Below are 20,686 nucleotides of genomic sequence, written 5' to 3' on the forward strand. Positions count from 1 at the left end.
AGCACCTTGTCCATGTCCTCGAACTGAACCGACTGAAACTATCCATTGCCTTCATCCTTTTCCTTCTTTCTTCTTTCCATTTCACTCACCTTCTCCCACGCAAATGTGCAACAGTGGTATAAACTTTACAGTTTAAAGACTTCCTTCTAGTCACTCATACCCAGGCAAACACCATTTTGTTCCTATTGCAGAAACAAAAGTTTTCCAGTTTGAAAAGCCAACTGAAGTCATAAAGGGCAACATAAGAACATAAAAACCCTGCTGAATGAGGCCTGTGGCCATCTAGTCCAATTCTCACAGTGGCCAAGCAAATACCTATGGAAAACCCATCAACAGGACCTGAGTGAAACATATTTTCCACAAGACAGATAACAGATTGTTTTCCACATTGTATAATCTAGTTGACAGTTGCACCATATCAGCTGAAAACATAATACATTTATGAGAACCTATGTGTCTGCATCCTCCCATAATAGTTGGAAAAAAGAAGCAATTATTTGGCTCAGAATTAAACAGAGTTTATTAATCCTTTTACTAGCCATACAGATAATTTCAAATGGCACAGGTAAGTATCCCTTTAAAGAAAATGCTGTTAGAAACCAAATTAAAATAATCTGGCAATTACCAGGAGCAAAATCTATCTAAACTCCTTAAAGCAGAAGATAAACTTTTTACATTAAGCTGTAAAGTGCCATGCATATCAATAGCACTGTGTAAATAACGAATGACAATGAGTCAAGCTCTTTCAAAAAGAAGAGTTTCCCATATCAGAAAAAAGAACATATGTAGATGCTTGAAAAAATATGCATATTATTTCCATAATTCTTTTCTTTTACAAAGCATGCCAACATGCAGAGATCTTCGGCTATGGGGCAGTATACAAATGCAAATAAATAAATAAATAAATAAATAAACATAGATGGGAGCTTATAGTACATTCATCTGTCAGTATCACCACCAACCATGTCTGGCATATATAACCAAAAGTAGTTTCTGAAAGAGCTGATCTTCATTTAGCTTATTCATATAAAGAATTACAGCAAAATTGGCAAAGATAAACTTTACTTACATCAGAAGCAGGGAAACTGACCTATGGCACCTTTGGCAGAGTAGATAATTGCTTTAAAAAGATAGGCCGCTGTTCATGAAAATTTTGATTTCTTTCCCTATCTACAATGAAAGCCATCTGCTGTGCATGGCTGACTTCATGAATTTTCAAGTCCATTTCTATACGGAAAATGCAGAAATTGCTTTTGTAATGAGGAAAAATGTGGGAAAACACTGAACACTTCATTAAAACAGAATATTGCCTGATCAGGGTTGGGCTTAGGGTTGCCAGGTCCATGGCCTGAGACTGATCCTGTACAAGAGAAGGTCAGCCAAGTGCAGGTGTTCTTGCAACTCTGTAATGAGAAAAACCACAAAGTGGAATTCTCCCTTCCCCCTGCACAACTTTTAAAGATACAGAAGACCTCTTGGTTGCCAAAACCTGGCAACCCTAGTTGGGCTACAACTAAAATAAAATGTTAAAAGCCTAACCTGATTACTATGTTTTGTTTGTAGGTACTTTCAAAATGTTTCAGATTTTAAAGAATCCACTTCATTTTGTAGAGGCATATATGTTTTCGCTGTACATCGAAAATTGAAAATGCAACTAACACATGCATCCAAATAATGTGCCATATTGCTATCCGCGTCTGTGAGCTGTGTTTAGCTGCAGCGTCATGTTAGAGTATATTTGTGGCCAGGCTGGGTTTGCCTCTGTGTAATGTGTGAATTGGCCCCAAGTATTAAACAGGTTGTTGTTTTTTTTAAAAAAAGTTTAATCCAGGTTCAGTTTGGAAGTCCCAAAGTACATAGAAACCTTCTATATGCAAAACACTTTCCTTGTTAATTTCTTCTTCAAATTAATACTTGAAGTAGAGCTCATGGGCTTGTAACTTGTCCTTATATACTAACTTTGAGTACATGGAACTGGATGGGTGGGGATCAGGGGCCTCAGAAGGAATGAGTACAGGGAGGAAATAGAGGCTCTGGAGGCTGACTAAAAATAGTGGGACAAGGGTACCAGCATAAAATCAACTTATCACATATTACATTTTGATTCCTGAGACAGAGCTGCAAGTGGTGCCCCCCCCATAATCAAGGTACATAGTACTATTAGTAGCTGACAGGCAGCATGGCATTGCTTATCTGGTTTTCTAATGTTGTGCACTGCTGCCAATTGCTGAGAGGGAGGAGTGGGAGGGACAAGGCAGCAGGCAGCTGGATGCAGGTACAGCATTAAATTTTTGTAACTTGTTGATATCTACAGGTAGGTCTCTCTTCTGTTCCTGGGGATGTTAAAAAATAGCCTTTCTGTGTAAGCCAGGACGTAGCCTACCAGGGAATTAGATGAATCTTTCTACCCTTTACAGGCCCTACAATTAGACAAAGTGAGGCAGCCACCTCAGGTAGCAGACAAGAGAGGGAGGAAGTAATGGCAAGTGTGCCCTGTATTTCCAAATGAGTTCTGTATGTGTAATAGGAAAGGAGGTGCCTTCTTGTCCTCCCACCCAGGAAGAGGCTCTTCCACATGCCCCTACCAAATAAAGTAAGGTGCATGCTTACTAAGGAGAAGGCATTTAGAGTTAGGGTAGCCAGAGTAAGGGTTGTCAGGTCTCCAGTCTTTGGCCAGAGACTCTGGATTTTTGGGGTCCTCACTGAGTCCGAGTGAGTCACCTTAATCTCCAGACTCTCAGCTTTCATTTAAAAAAAAAGTTTCTAGGTGGCCTGGTTCACAAGATATACACCAAAATGTCAGCCGCCGCCACCCCGGAACTTCTGTCAAATGACCTCATAGCTGGCTGCTCTAACCCCACCCTTTCACATATGTAGCCAACAAGTGAAGTCAGGGTTGTGATTGACAAGGGATTTGTTGACCTCCAGGCAATAGCTAGAAGCCATTGCAAATCCAGAAAACTGTTGGTTTTTCCTGCTTGTCTGAAAATCTCAAACTGATATAGCTTTTAGCAGTAGCAAAAGTCTTTTTTCTCTCTTGTGTGCAGGAGTCAAACAAGTTTAATTTTTCCTGGGCTGTTGAAGAGGACAGTGTTTGGAAAGTTTCCCAATATGAAGCTTTAATTCTGTTCTCGCTTTTCTGGGAGTAAAACTGCAATGCTAATCCCACATATCGGGAGTAAACCCCATTGAATTCAGTAGGATTTACCTTTGAGTAAAAATGGTTAGGATTGTGCTGTAAATTAATGGGACTTTTGAGTGAACATAGCAAAGGATTGTGTTTGTGTTGTAAATCTTTCTCTCCCTCTCCAATCCTATTTTAAAGCAATTAAACGGGACTTACTTGGATATCACTACTTTTATTATGTAGGAAACTAATACTGATCTTATTTTCTATTTTTTAAAAAAGTTCTGCAATGACCAACAGGTTTTGACATTAAACTATTGTATGGGGTGTATTTATTTTTATTTATTTATTTATTATTTGGTTTATATCCCGCCCTTCCTCCCAGCAGGAGCCCAGGGTGGCAAACAAAAGCGCTAAAAACACTTTAAAACATCATAAAAATGGACCTTAAAATACATTAAAACAAAACGTTAAAAACATTTTTTAAAGCTTTAAAAACATCTTTAAAAAAGGTTTAAAACATTATTAAAAAACATATTAACAACCAATTCCAACACAGACGCAGACTGGGATAGGTCTAAACTTAAAAGGCTTGTTGAAAGAGGAAAGTCTTCAAAAGGCACCGAAAAGATAGCAGAGATGGCACCTGCCTAATATTCAAGGGGAGGGAATTCCACAGGGTAGGTGCCACCAGACTAAAGGTCCGTTTCCTATATTGTGCAGAACGAACCTCCTGATAAGATGGTATCTGCAGGAGGCCCTCACCTCCAGAGCGCAGTGATCGACTGGGTATATAAGGGGTAAGACAATCTTTCAGGTATCCTGGTCCTGAGCTGTATAGGGCTTTGTACACAAAAACTAGAACCTTGAACTTGGCCCGGTAGCAAATGGGCAGCCAGTGCAATTCTTTCAGCAGTGGGGTGACATGCTGGTGATACCTTGCCCCAGTGAGCAGTCTCGCCACTGCATTTTGCACCAACTGCAGCTTCTGGACCAACCTGAAGGGCAGCCCCACATAGAGCGCATTATAGGAATCCAGCCGGGAGGTTACTAGTGCGTGGACAATAGTGGTCAGGCTATCCCGGTCCAGTCCTGGTCCCGGTTCTTTTTTTCTTGTACACCGCTTAGAGATATTTTTATATATTAAGCGGTATAGAATAGTCTAAATAAATAAATAAAAATAAATGGCCACAGCTGTCTTACTAGCTGAAGCTGATAAAAGGCACTCCTAGCCACAGAGGTCACCTGGGCCTCTAGCAACAAAAATGGATCCAGGAGCACCCCCAGACTACGGATCTGCTCTTTCAGAAAGAGTATGACCCCATCCAAAGCAGACAACTGACCAATTATCCAAACTCAGGAACCACCAACCCACAGTAACTCTGTCTTGCTAGGATTCAGACTCAGTTTATTGGTCCTCATCCAGCCCACCACAGAGTCCAGGCAGCAGCCGAGGGCTTGCACGGCCTCTCCCGATTCAGATGTTACAGAGAAATAGAGCTGGGTATCATCAGCACACTGCTGACACCTCACCCCAAAGCTCCTGATGACTGCTCCCGAGGGCTTCATATAGATGTTAAACAGCATGGGGAACAAGATGGTCCCCTGTGGCACCCCACAGCACAACTGCCAGGGGGCTGAAAGACAGCCACCAATGCTATTCTCTGAGAGTGACCCTGGAGATAGGATCGGAACCACTGTAAAACAGTGCCTGCTATACCCATTTCACCAAGTCAGCCCAGAAGGATACCATGGTCAATGGTATCAAAAGCCGCTGAGAGATCAAGTAAGAATAACAGGTTCGCACTCCCCCTGTCCTCCTCCCGATCAAGGTCATCCATCAGGGCGACCAAGGCCGATTCAGTCCCAAAACCAGTATTTGTGTATATGGAATCTTTCTGACAACGCTGTGAAGTAGGGTGCTGATTGGAAACCAGGGTAGCTCACAACAAGAAATAAATCCATTTAAAATCCATAATCATAAAAACAAGTATAAACAGTTGCAAAACAGCTTAAAGTGGCATGATTATGAATTTTGGGTTGGGTGAGTGAAGGTCCTTATCACTTAAGGTTGCAGTTCTGTGCATGCTTCCCTGTTTGAGTAAGCCCCACTGAATACATTGGGACTTGCATCTGAGTAATCAAACATAGGATTGCACTATGAATATCTTTACAGGTTGTGTATATAATAAACATATTTGATAATCTTATATAAATATTTCTTCATACTATATCCTGATAAATTGTTTTTTGCAATTCACTTATAAATGCACATCATACTAGGGTTGCCATGTTCAATCCCTGAGACTGATCCTGTATCTTTAGGAAAAGAGAAAGTCAGCCAAGTGCAGGTGTTCTTGCAGGTGTTATTGGAGGCCAGGCCTGGCAACCAAAAGGTCTTCTGTATCTTTAAAAGTTGTGCAGGGAGAAGGGAGAATTTCACCTTGTGGTTTTTCCAATTACAGAGTTGCAAGAACACCTGCACTTGGCTGACTTTCTCTTCTCCTAAAGATACAGGATCAGTCTCAGGCCATGGACCTGGCAACCCTAGTCACAAGCCAGGGAACTGGTGTAAGAATGTTGTTCTAGGATTCTCTGCAAAGAGCTGGAGGCTTTTAACCATGAGCCTTCAGAGAATACCTGCGGGCCATCTCGATTACCAAGGCATTTGGTCTACTCATGAGGAGTAGCTTCCTCACAAGTAGCCCCTTACTTGCAAGGAGTCCTTTTTATTTAGCTGAGTAGTCTGGTGTCTGGCAGTTGACTGGACCTTTAGGAGCTGGCACCCTCCCCAAACTCAGTAGTGACTGAACCTCCACCTCCAATGTGCAGGGACCCTCTGTGTATCATGGAGGAGTCTGGGGTTCCATGACCCTTGAAGATCCTGGATCTCCCTGTGCTGTCTCCCTGTCCACTGCCACAGTCTGTTCTTATATAGCATTTGCTTGGGGAGTGCCAGGTAATCCTCTGAAAATAATTCTTCCAGTGGAGGCATGACAGTTACAATATATCTAAAGGGGTGTCCAAATCAGTGCAATTTTGAAAGGTTCACTTTGCCATCTTAATTCAAAACAGCACCCAATCATAGCCAAACATAGAACAAAACCTGCTGCTTGATCTCAGGAACTATAATGCCAAATACGGTGACAATATCTTAATAGGTGTCCAAATGCATTGAAGACAAACACACAAGTACCAAAATATAGATATATATTTGATTTGATGGTTTTGTGTTCATTGTATAGTTACTGTTTTTAATATACATCTTGTTACTGGACTGTATTTTCAGATTTAATTGATTCACCATTTTTGTTTTGTTGTTGAGTTTGTTGAGGATACAGTACCCAATTGTGTGGAGCCCCTACTTGTGAATAGGACGCTGGGAATTCTTCTTGTACACATCACACAGTTGTGAGTGGAAGTTGTGATGTCAGGATGAGGCTACACACATGGCCCTGCTCCTCTCTCTATGCACTTATGGCCTACGTGCAAGGAACAAGTGAAGAGAGTTTCAGTCTGTCAACAGTTGTGACATACTTCCATTTAATCTTACAATAGTTAGATTATACGGTGCAAAATATTGCTTCTACCTGAACTCATTGGCTCCTTCCTTTTGGTAATGTGAAGCTAGATTGAAGTGCAGCAATGAAGACAAACATTTGGATGAAGCCAATAGAGTCAACATTATTGCTAACATTAAGCCAAAGAAGGATTAGAGGCACCTGGGAAACTACATTATTTCTGAACCAGCTGCAGCAAAGTTTAATCTCCATAGCATGTTCTCTCCAATTCATTGGTTGCGGAAAGAAATTCATTCTTGTTTGAGTAGCTGTAAGGAGCTTCTATTTTCATCCTGTAAAGTCAAAACCCCTAAAAAAAATTAAACTAGAAAAAGTTCTGAAAGATCTAACCACTGTAGTGTGAAATGAAGATAATGGACTCTGTGTATTCTATATGACTTTTTTTTTCAAACATTTGGCAAAATGGTAAATTATACAAATAAGAAAAAATGAAAAATCCTACATCATTCCGTTTACATTGATAGAGAATTGGAGTTTTGGTTTCTGGAATTTGCTATTTATATATTAAAGTTACATTTTAACATTTGATTATTTATTATTATTAAAAACTAACAGCAGCAAGCCTGAGACTTTAAAAACATTTTCATCAGACAAATAGCATTACTTTCAGTTTGATCTGCCCTGGAGTCTCTGGGTTAAGATATTCCTCAAAAATTGTTAACTGTGGCCATGAACTAAAGTCACAACGGTCAACTTCTGGCATGAAGCAATAGGAAAAACCTTTGTTTGTCATTATGTCTGAATAAGTGGGACCTGCAGCAACATGTTGCAGTATCCTCAACCCCTAACAGGAGTTCCAGTCAGCACATCAGGGGGTTGTATTCAATGTAGCATTAAGCAGATTGTTCTATCAGTGCAAGGATTTCTCCTTGCACAGCAGAACTATCTATCTCCTTCCCCTGTGCACACCTAAATATGTTCTGGAATTTCCCCCAACCAATGTGAGGACAATGTGAGGCCTGCAGGAGGGGATCTTATTCCACTACTACTAACCCTTGCACTTTTTAGTTGAATACCAAACATGCTCTCCTGCCAATATATGATAAACAATAAGGGCCTCAAAGCAGTTGATATATTTTTCCTCTCCCAACAATTTCCTATTTTTCTTTTTTTGGACTTGACTCAACATTCCATAGTTCTTGAAGGCCACTAAGCATGCTTGCTCCTCAGTGGCATGGTTTTTTGTGTGTGCGGGGGGGGGGGTGGAGGGTATTTGTAAAAACATTTGTCCTTCTGTATATTTGAGTTTCACCTGAGCATACTGATATCTTGTTTCTTAGTTGCCCTCTGAGTTTGGTATTACAAGAAACAAGTAAGATCTGCAACAAAATGTTGCAGAATAATCCCACCCTCTGAGAGGAGAGGTCGTCTTCAAGACTCCAGACAGCCTGAAAGAGGAGCTTTGTTGTAGTGGTGTTCAGGCCTCTGGGGGAAGAGTGCAGAAGGAACAAGTGACAACTTTGTTTCTCTCCCCCCTCCCCCTCTTGTTGACCTTTTCCTGCTGTTCTATATAGTGGAAGAGAGTTGTGAGCCCTGTTCAGTTCTGGTTAGCACATACCACCTGAGTTTGCTATTAGAGGGAGTGATGACAATCAAATCAATGTGTCCCTTAGCCAGAGATGAAAATGGCTTCAAAAATGAAATTAGTAACAGACAAGTGTACCAGTGAACGCTACCCACTCCACTTCAGATGGTTGCCTGCATTTAAAGACATTTTAACATATAGGTACATGCTAATGTATTTGGTCCAGAAGAATGTAAAATAGATTAGCCCAGGTTTACTACACTAAGAAGAGATACCTGCCTAAGAACTCGGAAAGTCACCAAAATGTGAACATGAGATGTGTGATTATATACTAATTGAGCTAATATAAAAGGAATTACTGTTTTGTATACATTTATAGCATTATTGTACATATTTATGAACCTTAACATGGCATTCAATGAATGAATGTTTATGGGACTTGGTTCTGAGAACTCTTGTTAAATATATAAAAATAATTTTTTGATCTCCAAGATTTCATGGCACAGAGTTAAGTATATTATGTTGGCTGCTGCAGGGAGGAATCACTCTCTCCTTTTCTTTTTGGCCTTTAAATTCTTCTAACCTTATACCTTAATTCTGGAGTTAATTCTGGAGTTTTGCCACTGAATATTAATAAAGATGGCACATCTTTGTGTGCCCTACATAAACTGAAGAGAAAAAATAGGTCAGCAACTTCAGTTGTCTACATAACAATCCATTGGTATTATAATTGATGTCTACACATTATGTTTTCCAGTAAGTATTAAAGTTCCAATATTGATACTTTCTGCAAGTCAGGGACAATCTGTGGGCAGGAGATACATAGCTTGTGCAATTTATCTGTTTGTCAGTCGTATATAAAGGATAACATTTTTATTTGCTTCACTGGATTATCACCAACCCTATCCTCTCATAGGACTCTTTCATCTTTAAACCATAGCCTATTGCAATGTGAGATGTGTTAGAATCAAGGCACAATCCCATACATGGCTACTTAGAAGTAAGTCCCACTGAGTTCAACGGGACTTACTCCCTGCTAAGTGGGGGCAGGATTGGAGTGTCAGGATATTTTTACAAGAGGAGATGTAACAAGAAATTTAAAACGATGTTTTGTGAACTTCTCAGTTATTTCTTTGCTTGTTGTCAGTTCTGTCATATTTGCCTACTACTAAAAAATGTGAACCCTCAGCTGTTCACCGTATAAGTACCATATAAAGTTTCACACATGAAACTATTGAAATAAACAGATTCTTAGCGCACTTTTAAGCACTTGTCATTAAATTGTAAATTAATTTGATATGTTTTTATTGTACCTTGTGTATTCTATTGTAAACTGCTTTGAGATCTTTCAGATAGTATGGGTTTATAAATGGAAATATCATCATCATCATCACTTGTCCAATTTATTTTAAAAGAAATTTGCTTCACTTTCCAAAGATAATTTCCTTGTATTAAAGCTTGTATCTAAGGCTGATGTTTACACCATCCACCTCTTCAGCTGTATAGAACATCTAGTGTATTGTGGGGTGGGAAAAAACTTGGACAAGATGCTCTCATTAGGCCCCTCTCTTCTTCCCTACAATTGCTCACTCATAATCCCTCTTATTTATTGCAATCCCCACTCCTACCTAGAGAAAGATCAGAGGAGAAAGCAGGAGAGATAGCCATTATTATTATTATTATTTTGCTCACTCTGTTATTTGCTAGAACTCTTCCTCCAGAATAGAGTAGATGAACAGCTGGCAATGGCAAGAGGACAGCAATAGAGCCAGGGGCTTCTGGTGGCCAGGAATGGAACCCCTCAGCAGATGTCCAACAATGCCATTTGATGACACCAGCCCTAACAGTGAAGTACATCTAAACTAGCCCTGTAATTTTACACATGCCTGGACCAAGGAGGTACATGATAGAAACACAAAGTATAATGTGCAACTGTCATAACATTAGACATATGGCCAATAATGAGACACCTACATTTTATTTATTTGTTTGTTTGTTTGTTTTGTTTATTGCATTTCAATTTTTCCCTTCCAACTCCTTCATCTTCACAAGTGGTTAACTTATTATTACCCAGGAGGGTGGTGCCCGATGCCTTGAAGAAGGCAATAAGGCAGGCACTCTTAAAAATACCTCCCTGGACCCTGAAGCACTTGACACCTACTGCCCAGTCACAAATTCCCTATTTTGGGGATAAGTTGTTCAAGAAGGCAATAAGAGTTCAGCTGCAGACACTCTTGGAGGCAATTGATTATCTTGACCCATTTCGATCTTGGTTCAGGCCTGGTTTTGAGATAGAATCTGCCTTGGTCATCCCGATGGATGACGTTCTTTCAGAGAGAAACAGGGAGAGTACAACCAGGATTATGTGTCTGCTTCTTGGTAGTTGTGCTGTGGGGTGTCACAGGGCACTACTTCGTCCCCAATGCTTTTTAATATCTATATGAACCTGCTAGAAGCAGTCATTCAGAGACTGGAGCATGTGTCATCAGTATGCTGATGATACCCAGCGTTATTTCTCTGTTACATGTGAATCAGGTGAAACTGTGACTGTTCTGAATCAGTGCTGGATAAAGAGGTGGGTTGGGTGATGCCAATAAACTGGGAGTAAATTCTGATAAGACATAGACTTCATAGATCAATGATCCCCCAGTCTGGGAGTTAGGAGCTTACCAGCTATGGTCAGGGTTGCATTCCCTCTGAAGCAGCAAGTATGAGGTTTCGGGGTGCCTGGGTAACCACCATGGTAAGGAGTGTTATTATCAGCTTGGTATGCCAACTACTCTCTCTTCTGGACAAAGGTATGTTGGCCACTATGATTCATGTGTTGGTAACCTCACAACTGGACTTTTACAGGGGTTCCCAAACTGTGGTCTGCGGACCACAAGCTTCATTGAAGTGGCCCACGGCATGTATGTAAAAAATAATTTAAAATCACACAGTATCTATAGCATAGTGCATTACAATTGCTATGACAAGCAGAAAAATCATTATAGTCCACCAAGACCCTCAGCAATTTTGAAGTGGTCTGGGTGAAAAAGTTTGGGGACCATTGGACTATTGTAATATGCTCCATGTAAGGAATCCCTTGACTCTGGTCCAGAAGTTGCAGCTGGTGCAGAGCACTGCAGCCAGGCTGCTGAGTGGAACATCTGAACACACACACATACTCAACCCGTACTGAGGGAACTTCATTGGCTGCCCATTAGCTACTGGGCAATGTTCATTGTCTTGTTTGGGGCTTCATATGTGAATAACAACTTTGGACCAGATTAGCTGAAGGCCTGCCTATACAGGGGTATAGACCTGGAGATCACTTAGATCATCTAGGGAAATTTTACTGTACCCTACAGAATATCATAGGGCAGTGATGCAAGAATAGGTCTTCTCTACTGTTGCCTCTACACTCTGGAATGCCCTTCCCTCTGTCATATGTAAAGAATCATTTTTGGCTTCATACCTCTTGTGAAGACATATTATACAGACATGAGAGTGGCTGTATACTGTAGTCAGCATGGATTTTTCGCATTCCGCAATGTTAAATTGAAAATACCCCCATGCTATTATGATGCTTCCCATAGGTTCATTTCAAAACAAAACCTTATAAAACTTATAGTCCTGAACTCAGAAACACTTGCTTAACAAGCCTCTAAATTTTCATGGTGATACACAAAACAGTCAGAGAGAATCGAGAGTTCAAAATGTAAAAAGAGAGAGAGAAACCCAGATCCCTTTTGACTTTTTTTTGTCAGTTCTCATAATTTGTTGAAATTAATTAAAAATCAGCCATGTTCACAGAGTACCTGTAATCCTATTACTGACCTGGCCCCATACTCTGATTTTCAACTTCTGTAGTTGAAAAGTTAAAAAAAATGCCTGGCCAATTTTTAATTAATTGAAGACATTTTATGTTGGACTAAGTGATAACGTTGGGCATGCTCAGTAAGAACCAACTGTCAGTGTTCTAAAAGCCAGACTCAGTTGCTGGGCTTGGCTAATCAAGGGGCCCCACCCACACCAGACATTTATTTCTCTTGAGACAGTCATGGCTTCCCCCAGAGAGTCTGGGAAGCGTAATTTGTGAAGGGTGCTGAGAGGAGACTCCTATTCCTGAAAGAGCTCCAGTGGCCAAAGTGGTTTAACAGTCAGCTGCCCTGACTAAAGCTCTGTGAGGGGAACAGGGCATCTCCTAGCAACTCTCAGCACACTTCACTAACTACACTTTCCAGGATTCTTTGGAAGAAGCCATGACTATCTCAAGTGAAATAAAGGTCTGGTGTGGATGTGGCCTGGGACAGCTTTGGTTTAAATTTGGGTGGGAGCGACATCTGCCTGCTGTAGAATAAAAAGGTGTGGAAAACCCTGAAAAAGAATGGTACTGTTCACAATGTTTTCTTTTCAAAAAGGAAAGGGGCTTCCCCTCTGCCCAGTGCCCACCCACCCAATCTCCTCCCCTTCCTCCTCCCTCCGCCCCTCCACCACGTCAGTTTCGCCTATCCTAAGCATGATTGCACAGGAGTAAATCCCACTGAACTCAAAAAGCATGCAAATCAAACCTTCCTCCACTCCCCCTCCCTCCTATCCCCTCCCTCTTGCCCCTTCCCTTCCCCTTCCTCTACCCTTCCCTTCCCCTCCCCATCCCCTTCCAATCCCCTCCTTCTGCTTCCCCTCCCCTTCGCCCTCCCCCATAGTCAGTTTTACATATCCTAGGACTACAACCTGGGAGGCCAGGGTTCAAATCTCCACATAGCCATGAAGCTCACTGGGTGATCTTGGGCAAGTCACTGCCTCTCAGCCTCAGAGGAAGGCAATGATAAACCACCTCTGAATACCACTTACCGTGAAAATCCTATTCATAGAGTCGCCATAAGTCGGAATTGACTTGAAGGCAGTCCATTTCATCTTTAAGCATGATTGCACAGGAATAAATCCTACTGAATTCAATAAGTATGCAAATGATCAAACCTGCCCTCCTCTCCCATCACCTCCCTTTTGGCCCTTCCCTCCTCCTTCCAATCCCCTCCTACTCCCTCCCACCCCCTCCCACTCCCTTCCTTCCCTCTCCAACTCCTCCTCCCCTCTCCCCTTCTTCCTTCCCTCTACTCTCCCCTCCCCCTCCTCCCCCCATGGTCATTTCCCCTATCCTAGCCATGACTGCACAGGAGTAAATCCCACTGAACTCAATAAGCATGCAAATGATCAAACCTGCCCTTCTCTCCCCCTTCCTTCATTCCTCCCCCTCCTCTTCCAATCCTCCTCTTCCCCTCCCACTCCTTCTGCTCCCCTCTCTGCCTTCTTCCCTCCTCATCCACCACGATCAGTTTTACCTATCCTAGCCATGGTTGCACAGGAGTAAATCCCATTGAACTCAATAACCATGCAAATGATCAGACCTGCCTTTCCCCTCCTTCCCCTCTCATCTCCCTTGACCAATTTCCTTGCTTTTTAAAGTTTGATAGAAATATTTGTTGGCTATAGGTACGTTCTTAAACCACAAGGTTTTGTGCCTATTAGTGAATCTTTTAATACAGGCTTTATGTGGTATAGTGGTTAAGGTGTTGGACTATGACCTGGGAGAACATGGTTCGAATCCCCACATAGCCATGAAGCTCACTGGGTGACCTTGGGCCAGTCACTGCCTCTCAGCCTCATGAAAACCCTATTCATAGGGTTGCCGTAAGTTGGAATTGACTTGGAGGCAGTACATTTACATTTTTTATCTGATACATAGACTGGACATGTACTACTCCATTTCTGTTTTTAATCTTGGCTTTTATTATACTGTTTTAGTGTTATTATGTTGTTGTTCAGTTTGTACACCTCTTAGAATTTTGTTATAACATTAACCAGTTTAGAAACCCTCTTAAATAAAATACAGTTTTCTTGCAAAGGCTAGGTACATGAGAAGTTCCAAGCCAATTCAAAAATGACTCTTAAGAGAACATTTATGAAAGTTCTTGTAGTTACATTTTCCTCCCTGACACAAATGTGTAAATGTAAATGTACTGCATCCAAGACAATTCCGACTTACGGCAAACCTATGAATAGGGTTTTCATGAGGCTGAGAGGCAGTGACTGGCCCAAGGTCACCCAGTGAGCTTCATGGCTATGTGGGGATTTAAACCCTGGTCTCCCAGGTCATAGTCCAACACCTTAACCACTACAGTAAAGAATCTAACATCATGCAGAATCAGGACCTATGGGTGGTGTGATGCTCTAATGAAATTCATTCTGGTTTCTCCCTTGTTTTTTCACTAACAGGCACTTGTCAGGCTACTGTTGTAATGCAGTTTTGACATTCTGAATCTCTGAAAACCTCAAAATTGTGAAATGCTTCAGCTTTAAACCTTATTTGACATAAAATTTGAAGACTGTCAACTTATATCACAGAAGAGAGGTAAGAAACAGCCATTAAATTAAAATTTAGCTATAAATAAGTGACAGATCAAATAATCAATTATCTGGAAATTGCATAAACATAGTAGGATAATACACCTATCTGATATTCTTATCATGTACAGGAAATAACACATGAGATTGGCAATTTGCATAAAAATATCCATGTATACTAACAATCCTTCCCCAAAAGACCTTTTTAAACAATGACAACAATGTAGGAACCAATGGGTCGTTATCCAGCGTTAGTTCTACTCAGAGTAGATCCATTGAAATTAATGGAAATGACTAACTTAGGTACGTTAATTTCAGTAGCTCTACTCTGAAAAGAACTTAGCTGGATACAACCTAATGTATGTCTCAGACACTACGTTGTATGCTCAATGACTCCTGATGCCAACCTTAAATACAAAATTACCAAATATGTGATTAGTTAAATACGTCCTACGGCTGAAATCCTATGGACATTTGCTTATGAGCTCAATGGAACTTATTTCTCAGTTACTATGCAAAAGACTGGATTATTGCAATTCTTCAACAATGAGCGTGTGGTTAGACCTAGAATGTTGAACTAGGAATGAAGGGACTTAGATTCAAATCCCTACTCAGTCAGGAACCTGAGTGTTCATGTGCCAGTTGTTATCTCTCAACCTAACCTACCTCATAGACTTCTTGGGATGATAATGTGGTGGTGGGACTATGTATGGAGGAAATATGGTATAAATGCAATAAAGAATTCTTATAATAACCTAACACCAATTTTGGATGGATTAGGTCAACTGCATCTCATGGTATTTTCCTATGCCACTTTATTTATTTATTTGATTGATTGATTGATATCCCGCCCATCCTCCCAGTAGGAGCCCATTACCGAACCATTATTTACATGCACTAATACTGCCAAGGGTTGATTCACAAATACCAGTGACACACACATTTCTCAGGGACATCCATGAGTATGGGGAAAATACCAGAGCAAACAGCGTTTTTCACAGCAAGAAACAGAAGCATCAAATTGTGATAACAAGAGTAGCTGTAAAAAAAAAAAACCTCACTGACACCATTTCAGAGATTGCTGCTAGCCACTGGCTGGCTGTGACTCTGTATAGTCCATTTGCACAATTTTCTTCACAATGCAATCCCACATGGGAAGACAATTGGGGAGAGATTGCAAAGGACAGGCCTCTTCTCCCAGGCATTTTAGCATGTGTTTTTAAAATGCTTTTTAAAAATGTGTTTTTAAATTTGCATATTTGTTTTCAATTTTTTTAATTGTTGTAAACCGCCCAGAGAGCTTCAGCTATGGGGCAGTATACAAATGCAATAAATAAATAAATAGCCAGTGTGGTGCCTTCCAGATGTTGTGAACAGCCCTAGCCAGCTTAGTCAATGGTCAGACTTTATGGGAGTTCTAGCCTATTAGCATCTGAAGGGCACCACATTGGCTATTCCAGGGATAAAAGGAAAAAACAGGCATTGTCATGTGTGAACTGGTCCTTTTGATATAGTTTCTTAACTGTATTTACTTACCCAGTTTGGGTATTAAATCAGAGTTATCTTTTGCATAGTGAATCATCATTACTATCATTTATTTAGCAGCAGTACAGGAGACACTGTACAAAACAGATATTACAATTCCTACCAAAGTGGAATGTGATCTAATGCCACCCTCAAACCTTACTTAGCTAATACCTTTGCTGAGAATTAAGGTTTGAAGGTGTCAAAATGGCACCTACTGCTGCAGGCGTACACCATCAGCTAGTACTACAGGCCAAAGTTTCAGTGCTTCAGTACTGCCCTTTCACACCCTGGGGGTACATTGTACACAGACATTTGTTAAGGAGGAAAATATCTGGCTTACTACTGATAAATACAAATATAGAATTATTCAATATTAAAATAACTTCTGTTCATGTTGAGATTATATTTTAAATAGCATTTTCACATTAAGCATAACATATGATCCTAGAATGCAGATGTCTTCAATCAAAACTGAAAGAGGCTTCAAGAGGGCAAGAATGAAGAGGTAAAGAAGAGAAGAAAGTAATTTGTAATAACTGTGTCCCTCCTCTCACATCCTCCAATGAGCTCAGGGTGACTTGCATGGGTTTACCTCTCACAAATAAAATGCAGGTTAGGGTGAGACTGAGAGAGTGACTTATCCAAAGTCATTTTGTGAGCTTAACCGAATGAATGTAAGAATGTTGTTTTCTTGCACTGAAACCTGCCAATCCTGTAATCGTTATGCCACACAGGTTATACAGGAAATGGTTAAATTCTCTTTTTCCTTCTTTTCCCCTCTATGGAATATGCCACCTTCACAACAGTGCCATGGTGATCTTTCATGGCTCTCAAGTAGCGCCCCAAGGCAAATTCTGCTTAGTCCTATAAATGGCTAACTGCAAACCTGCCTACAGCTATTTTTACATTCTCCATTAGCTAAGAAGCTAAGGATTTGTTTGTCATATAGGATCTGTCTGTACCTTATTATGCAAACTGCATAATACACCATTTTAAAAAAATCCTAGGAACTCTGCATTATATTCACACTAGCACACTTCACATTGTAAAGCCTATTGTATTAATGCAATCACAAGTTCAGCAGCCTTGCATATTTGGCAAACCACACTTTTAAAAACTGGCTATCACTTTCAGTTTTAAAAATTCACTAACAATCACCTGCACTCATGTGCCATTTCTCCCTCTTTAAAGGTGTAAATATGATTCATTATGGTCCCATGAATTTGGTTTCTCTTCTAAGGCTGGCATAGCCAAAACAGCAGTTTGTTGCCAGCAATAAATCATACTTGCTGGAAACTGCTCAGCTGGACCCTTCTTCAGCACTTCCCTCACAGAGTCATTTTGCACACCTGTCTTTCTTTGCCTGTCAATTACTACCATCTTGCTGAATCATTCAGGGGCCAATGGAAAGCCTATTCGTGAAATTACGTGTCATTATTTGACTGTTGAAATGGCAGTCTGCAGAAATTGGTTAGGAGCATAGCAGGATGACAAAAATGCAGTTACTTTCTAAAACCCAAGAAGCAAAATTAAGATGCAAGATAGAGTAACTTCTGAAGCATCTACACCTACTCTGTGGTTATGTCGGCAAAACACATTTTGCATTTCATCTGCTGCTTGTGCTTTCCTTGAGCAATGCAAAGTTCCAGGGCAACTTTACAGGCTCCTTTTCTTTGGGAGGTAAAAACTCTGGAGACTCACTTTTATGACCCCTGAGATTTCTAAACATGCTAGAGGAGGCACAACCACATTCCCCACCTGCCCACCAGTGTTCCAACTGAAAAGGATGGAAGGAATGGGGTGTAATTAGGGCAGCGGCTTCCGTATCCACATACCTGACAATGCTGTGAAGATTCATCTAACTGAAGAATGAAACATATAATGGTGAGATATCCTAAAAAAAAAGCCTACAAAGAGGATACAATATGCATTACCTCAGTCTTTTCACTAGTCTATCTGACCATATATATATCTGTGTTGGTAATTTGCAGCCTAAACATGAGTGCTTTTTAAAGCTTCTTAGGCTGGTAGCCTAGATACAATTGTTCCTCACCGCAGGTGACCATTATTTTCCCAATCAGTGTTTGCCATGCAAACATAATTTTCAAAGATACTTGGCCTGTGTCAGTAATTACTAAAATGACCCACAAAAAAATAGAAATCAAGGCTTGAGATGTGTTGTTACCTGAAATAATTTAGCAGCAGATGGTGGCTTTTGTTTAGAACTTCTGAGGCTGAGCGCTTTTGAAACAAAGATAATTTAACTAGTCTAATTAACATCCTATTGACAGGAGTTGTTCATTATCAAAAACAGAAGCTCCCAAGAGGCCAACACAACTTCACCTTTACCCTATTAGGAAAAGAGGTACCTTGAAAGTAAACATATTTATGGAGAAAACTAATTTAAGGCCACAGAGATTACTTGCCTGTAGCCTTCAAAATACTTAATAAAGTTAAAGCCATTTAGTTGGTAAATAAACAAACAGCATTTATTTTTCTAAATAGTACTGCACATAACACAACATCCAAAGACAAGCAGCAAACTGTTTGGAAGAGTGTATGATGAAAGGGTACAAAGGTTGTCATGGCTCCAGATGATGTGTCCATTGTGTAATCCGTTTTGAGAGCCAGTGGTGGTATAGGGGTTAGAGTGGAGGATTCTGACCTGGGAGACCCAGGTTCGAATCCCCACTCAGCCATGAAGCTCACTGGGTGACTTTGGGCATCACTGTCTCTTACCCTAACCTACCTCACAGGGTTGTTGTGAGGACAAAATGAAGAGGGAAGAACCATGTGCACCACTTTGAGCTCCTTGGAGAAAAGGTGGTATATAAATGTAATAAATAAATAGTCTGGTTTTGTGGGATCAGTTTCAGCTCTTGAGGTCTGGGGATGTGGACAAGGTGATTGTAGAAGTTCAGCTGACGACAGGCCCTTTTGAACATAGCCCTCTTGAGACCACAGATACGTTTCATAGAAACCAGGGGGAGGGCCTTTTCTGCTGTGGTACCCTTTTTATGGAATTATCTCCCCCTTGAATTAAGACAGAAGCCAGCATTGATGGCACGTTGAGACTTGCTGAAAATAGACTGGATACTGTCAAAATCTACAAGCAATCTATATAGGTATACTTTGGGATAGGAAGATTTCACTAAAAGGGCAATGGAGCCTGTTGACCCTAATTAAGATACATACTGCTGAAAAGCAATGATTCATCATGAAAACTGAGGTGCTGCAGTTATGGGATCTCAGTTTAAGCTAATGAAGCTAGGATGATTCTGCATCAGGCCTCTGGACCCCCATTGGCTATCCCTGCACTAGTTCACAGAATGCAGAGTTGTGGAATTGCCAAACCAGATAGTAAGCAAATGGTGATCTAGTTTATTTCACTCCTAAGGAAATACACATGACTGCTGAAAATTCAAGTAATTAATTCTGAACTCTCTTATTTATAGATAAATTTTCTGATTTAGCTTTCTTATGTCTCTTCTACATCCAATTGTTATTTTGATTATGAAAACCACAAAACTCCTTTGAGCAGAGGCCATGTTAGGGCACGATAAATGAGCATGAGTACAACAAACAATGACAGCTTTGTAACACTGCTACAAGTCTTTGAATATCTACCAAATTCTGTGTACACACCATACATTCAAAGCACATTTAAACGCCTAATCAGATACAGAGTGAACATGGCTGTGTACACACCTACATTTAATTTAAAGCACATTCCCTCCCACCCTCTCCCAAGAACAGGGGTGTCACAACTGGGGTGCGAAGGGTGCAGACCGCACCCGGGTGACACCCTGAGGGGGGTGACACACAGAGCCACCCCGCCCTGCGCCGTTGGCCGGCAAACGAGCCGAAAAGTGCTCCAGGTTGGCACAGCCAACTCCTCCTCAGAGGTGGGCGGGCGAGACCGATAGCAGGCGCCCGCTCGCTGGCGTTGAAGCCAGGATGGGCCTTCCACCACCAGCCTGGAGCATGCGCGTGTGCACGCACAACAACAGCCACCCCTGTCCATGTCCTGGGAGGGCACGCGCCGGAGGTCCACACCCCCCTGCACTCCCGCTAGTGATGCCGCTGCCCAAGAATCCTGGGAACTGTACTTTATTAAGGTGGGAATTGTAAGATGGGAATTGAAGCTCAGTGAGAGGTAAAGTCAGTTCCCAGGGTTCTGAGTTTTAAATGTATAGTGAGCATGTAGCCATGTTCATTCTGCATCTGATGAGGCTGGCTCAATAAAAGTGCAAATCTTCACATTTTATTTATTTATTTTATTGCATATATATCATGCCTTCTGTTGAAGGAGCTCAAGGTAACGCACAGGATTCTCTTATCCCGGCATTTTAACACCATAGCAACCCTGCCATGTAGGTTAGGTTGTAAGATAGTTGCCAACCCAAGGTCACCCACTGAGGTTCACGGTTGAGGGAGTGTTTATACCTGGGTCTCCCCAGTCCTAGTCTGACAGTCTGACCATTACACCACGCTGGCTCTCATGCTTTTGCCCCTACAGACTGGCAAGATCATTAAGAA

At 41.1% G+C, this 20,686-nt stretch overlaps 1 protein-coding gene across 7 annotated transcripts in view; it reads right to left on the reverse strand.

Moving 5' to 3' along the window:
- Positions 1–20,686, reverse strand: part of PRKG1 (protein kinase cGMP-dependent 1) — a 1,123,517-nt gene that overhangs the window by 787,690 nt on the left and 315,141 nt on the right. Inside the window, exon 1 of one of the 7 annotated variants that reach the window (XM_061635368.1) lies at positions 17,983–18,066. The exons of 5 other annotated variants lie outside the window; for them this stretch is intronic. The gene's annotated coding sequence lies outside the window, so the exon portion shown is untranslated. Of the gene's footprint in view, positions 1–1,069; positions 1,328–17,982; positions 18,067–20,686 lie in introns of those variants that run through there. One more of the 7 variants, XM_061635367.1, reaches the window with a different exon arrangement.

Source organism: Rhineura floridana, chromosome 7, assembly GCF_030035675.1.
Source record: "Rhineura floridana isolate rRhiFlo1 chromosome 7, rRhiFlo1.hap2, whole genome shotgun sequence".
Classification (NCBI taxonomy): Eukaryota; Metazoa; Chordata; class Lepidosauria; order Squamata; family Rhineuridae; genus Rhineura; species Rhineura floridana.